Source organism: Cyprinodon variegatus, unplaced genomic scaffold (genome assembly GCF_000732505.1).
Source record: "Cyprinodon variegatus isolate N-32 unplaced genomic scaffold, C_variegatus-1.0 Scaffold120, whole genome shotgun sequence".
Taxonomy (NCBI): Eukaryota; Metazoa; Chordata; class Actinopteri; order Cyprinodontiformes; family Cyprinodontidae; genus Cyprinodon; species Cyprinodon variegatus.
Genome location: NW_015150573.1, coordinates 1,103,788 through 1,108,776, shown reverse-complemented (window position 1 = coordinate 1,108,776; position 4,989 = coordinate 1,103,788).

Below are 4,989 nucleotides of genomic sequence, written 5' to 3'. Positions count from 1 at the left end.
ATATACACACACAGCAGGTGTAAACCATGAGGCATAGAACAAAACAAAATTAATGACAAAAAAGAAACATGGAAATAGTTAACTGTTCATATATCACCTGAAAACCAAAGAATCTGCTGTATTCTATGATCCCGTCTACAAACAGCGAAAAATGAAGCTAAAAATAAACCACCGTAATTTTTAAATCGTTGAAATAAAACTAATAAGAGAATATAAATAAAGACATTTAGTGTTAAGTCTTTAGTACAGGGAGCATTGCCAGCTGTACAGAGGGGCCTTGCCCCCTTTCACCCCTGTCTAGCACCGCCAATGATAACCTCCAGCTGTGTAATTGAATCTCCGTATAAATCCAGCTGTTCTGCGAAATCCTCTGAGGATCAGTAGAGGTCAATAGAGGAGGAAAACCATCCTGTTAACCTTTGCTTTGGCTGAAAAGTCAAAGATTTAATGATGTTTTATACATCTTTTTGTATTAATTACTCAGTTTTAGTTGTTAAAAGAAATTTGACCATAATTATTATGATTTTTCATCACTGTGTGGATTTCATTCATATAAACATCTGATTTTTAATAAAAGTTAAACAAACAAAAAGTTAATCTGAACTAAATCCCCTGCGGTTTACCGATCTCTGACACCTCTGGCTCCGGTTTGTTCTTTGCAGAGTCTAAAGACTGTAGTATCCATCCTGCAGGGACCATTCAGGAGGTCCCCCCCCCTAATGTGGCCTCCTCTGGGGGGTCTGCAGAGGTCGGGGTCTTAAAGCCCTGATGGCAACAGGGCATCACGTCCTTTGAAGTGTTTCTTTGGAAGTGTTTTGCAGAAAGAGCTTGCAACCCTTGGAGTTTGTTAAGAAAACCTTTATGATAATTGCTCTGTTAACGTTAAAATAAATAAAGCTTGTTGCATTTATTCTTCATCCCAAAACAATTATTATTTATATATAATTATTTATTTATTGTAACTCTTAAATAATTTCCTGGATGGCTACTTTTTACATTTTGAATGAAAATATATTGACGTAATGCTAATTTAAATTAGAATTTCTGGTTCTCTCTTACTAGCTCTGATTATGGCTTATTAAAAACACAGAAATGTTAAATTAATTAAAAGAATTAGCTTCTACTTTACAATCGTTATGTGCTTTATTCATCAGATACGATCCATGAAATGTTTGGTTATAAGGAGATGCGGGAACACTGCAAAAACGATCTAGAAATAAGTCAAAATGTCTTAAATAAAGGGCATTTACCCTTAATTTGAGCAGAAAAATAAGAGGATTTGCCAACGGAATGAGGAATTTTACTCTCAAAATAAGGAAATTAGATGATATACACTTGAAATAAGAGAAAGAAACAGGGTTTTTCTTATTTTAAATGTAAATTGTCTTGTTCCGTGGCAAATAGTTTCACTTACCTCCTCCATTCAACAAAAATCGCACTCGTTTTAGGAAAAAATGGCTTATCTAGATGAAGATTTGTTCCAGTGTAAAAGGCATTTGGAAGGTTCTGCTGCAAAAATCTAACATGTCTTGTTTAGCGTGTTGATAGAGCTATAACTTAATAATAAAAAAGGAAAGTGTTTATGAAAACTTGTGCTGCAGTCGGAGGAAAACGTTGCACATTTTTACACATTTTTTATTCACGTTTTGGTCCAGATTTTCTTCCGTCTCAGGCAGTATGATGAGCTGACAGGTCTCAGTGGATTGTCCCTCGTACGGCTTTAACTGTGGGAATCCTAAATGAGTTTACATCACACACAGCCAGATTCTTCTGCTTCTTTTTGACACTTTTCATAGTCAATATTCTCTTTCAGCTTCCAGAACTGACAACAGGCTGATGAGAGGCATCTACAAAATGACAGACTTTTAACTAAAGTCACGTTTGTCTGGGGGATTGTTTAACCAAAAGGAGAATAGTGTTAGGAACTGACTGTGGAGGTGAGCTATAAGCATGTGAGGAGCAGAGGAGGATCAAGCAACGTGGGGGAAGCCAAAGGTCTGCTCCTACATCACCTCTTTGCTCCTCCCCCACTTAGCAGACCTTCCATCTGCCTGCTTTAGTGTCACAGGATGTTTAGATTCCATTTAGCCTTTTGAGAGGATTTTTAAACCCTAAATGATCAGATATAAAACATGTTATAGCTTTATTCTAAATTACCTTTATTCTTCCCTCTAAATTCTTTCCAAAATATTCAATTCAATTCAGTTTATTTCTAAAGCGCCAATTAACAACAGTTGATCGCATCGACTCTAAGGCAATCCCTCACACTAAGCATGCTTGTAGCGACAGTAGAGAGGAAAAACTCCCTTTTGACAGCAGCAAAACCAGACTGTGTTCAGGCCCAAAATTCCTAGCTATGAAAATAAGCGACAAAAAATAATTCAGATTGTTCCAAATAAAAAAAAAAAGAAAATAGAAAATTAAAAAATGTAATTTTTATTATTCTTTACGACAGTGATGCACGCTTCCTAGATTTGGCCAGCCATCTAATCTGAACCATCAGGGAGCATCCTAGGAAGGTGACAAAGAACCCTTCTGGAAGGTTCTCCTTTCTCCACAGAAAAACACCAGAACTCTGACAATCATCTCTGCAGCTCTCCACCAGATGAAAGACACTCTTTAATAAAAGGTACCTGACAGTTAGCCTGGAGTTTACCGAAAGGCAGCTGAATGATTAGTCAAAGATTGAACTATTTGATGTGAATGTCAGGCATTATGTTTGGAGGACATNCTTCTTTTTGACACTTTTCATAGTCAATATTCTCTTTCAGCTTCCAGAACTGACAACAGGCTGATGAGAGGCATCTACAAAATGACAGACTTTTAACTAAAGTCACGTTTGTCTGGGGGATTGTTTAACCAAAAGGAGAATAGTGTTAGGAACTGACTGTGGAGGTGAGCTATAAGCATGTGAGGAGCAGAGGAGGATCAAGCAACGTGGGGGAAGCCAAAGGTCTGCTCCTACATCACCTCTTTGCTCCTCCCCCACTTAGCAGACCTTCCATCTGCCTGCTTTAGTGTCACAGGATGTTTAGATTCCATTTAGCCTTTTGAGAGGATTTTTAAACCCTAAATGATCAGATATAAAACATGTTATAGCTTTATTCTAAATTACCTTTATTCTTCCCTCTAAATTCTTTCCAAAATATTCAATTCAATTCAGTTTATTTCTAAAGCGCCAATTAACAACAGTTGATCGCATCGACTCTAAGGCAATCCCTCACACTAAGCATGCTTGTAGCGACAGTAGAGAGGAAAAACTCCCTTTTGACAGCAGCAAAACCAGACTGTGTTCAGGCCCAAAATTCCTAGCTATGAAAATAAGCGACAAAAAATAATTCAGATTGTTCCAAATAAAAAAAAAAAGAAAATAGAAAATTAAAAAATGTAATTTTTATTATTCTTTACGACAGTGATGCACGCTTCCTAGATTTGGCCAGCCATCTAATCTGAACCATCAGGGAGCATCCTAGGAAGGTGACAAAGAACCCTTCTGGAAGGTTCTCCTTTCTCCACAGAAAAACACCAGAACTCTGACAATCATCTCTGCAGCTCTCCACCAGATGAAAGACACTCTTTAATAAAAGGTACCTGACAGTTAGCCTGGAGTTTACCGAAAGGCAGCTGAATGATTAGTCAAAGATTGAACTATTTGATGTGAATGTCAGGCATTATGTTTGGAGGACATCAGGCGCCCATCATTACCAGAACAACACCTTCCCTACAGCGAAGCACGGTGACGGCAGCATCAAGATATGACCCCCTTTTAATTTGTAAAAAAAAGCCCCCAACCACCAAAGTCCTTTAAATAGTTCCTGTTTTCTGCTGAACTCAGAGCCAGAAGAAGATATTTTCCCATATTTATTACCAAACCATAATACATGACTCTGGGATTGTTTTCAATCTAGCTACTGATTGGAAAAGATCAACAGAACAGAACCCTAAGCATGATGCGGCCACCACTATGCTCAACAGTTAGAGTCATGTCCTGAGGTTTGAAAGGCTGACTGTGTCCAAACAGCTCAACCTTTCTCTCCTCTATGAACTGAAATTTTCACCAGAAGGTGCCGATTGGGCGGCTGCAGATTGGAGCTGCCGCTTTCTCCTTGTTCGCTTTCATTTTATGGTGATATTAAACTGTCTTCTATTTGGACAATCATAGCTAATGTCCAATCAGTTTACAACCAATCATAGTCTTAAGCTTTAGTGGTTCCTAGTTGTTTCTGATCAATCTAACCACCTTTTGTTAGTTGGCAGTTTGGGTAAAACAGTGGAAAATACTTTGATAAGATAAGATAAACCAGAGCAGGGGTGATCCAGAATCAGTTTGAATCATCATGTTGATGCATATTATAAAGAATGCTACTTCAGTTATGTATATTCTTCTACAATAGAGGAAGAATTGGTTGTATCAGTAATACTGGCTTAGATCTGAGTACTCGAACTGTTCATTGCTCCTCAGAGAAACAGCCGGGGGGAAAGAAACTATCTCTGCTGCGGCTGATTTGTGTAAATAGAGCTGACCCCAAGGTAAAAAGCCATAAAACATGAAAATAATCTGGACTATGCTAAGAAGTCAGATCTTTGCCAGAAGACCAACCGAGTCAAATAAACTCTGCTGATTCATCCAAACAGATTGTCAAACATCCAGCGAGCTTTAAACCTGTCAGTCACTGCAGATGTTTACACTGAGGATAAATTCCCAGGCTGAGGGATTGCTGCAAAGTTTTGATGCAGCCATCATAAACTAAACGTAACTGCTTTGTTTTATAAATACAAGTTAGAATTAATGCTGTTGACGTCGAATATGTCTATAAGTCTGGATTAAAGATGATCTATTGCTCTTATTAACCATGAAGCTTAGATCATTGCCAGAAAATGAATGTTTTAATGCTGCTCTTTTCCCTATCCATAACTGTTTTTATGTTCCTGTGTTTGTATTTTTGTATTTTCATCTTTCTTTTTATAAATTTTTTTGTATTTTCTGTA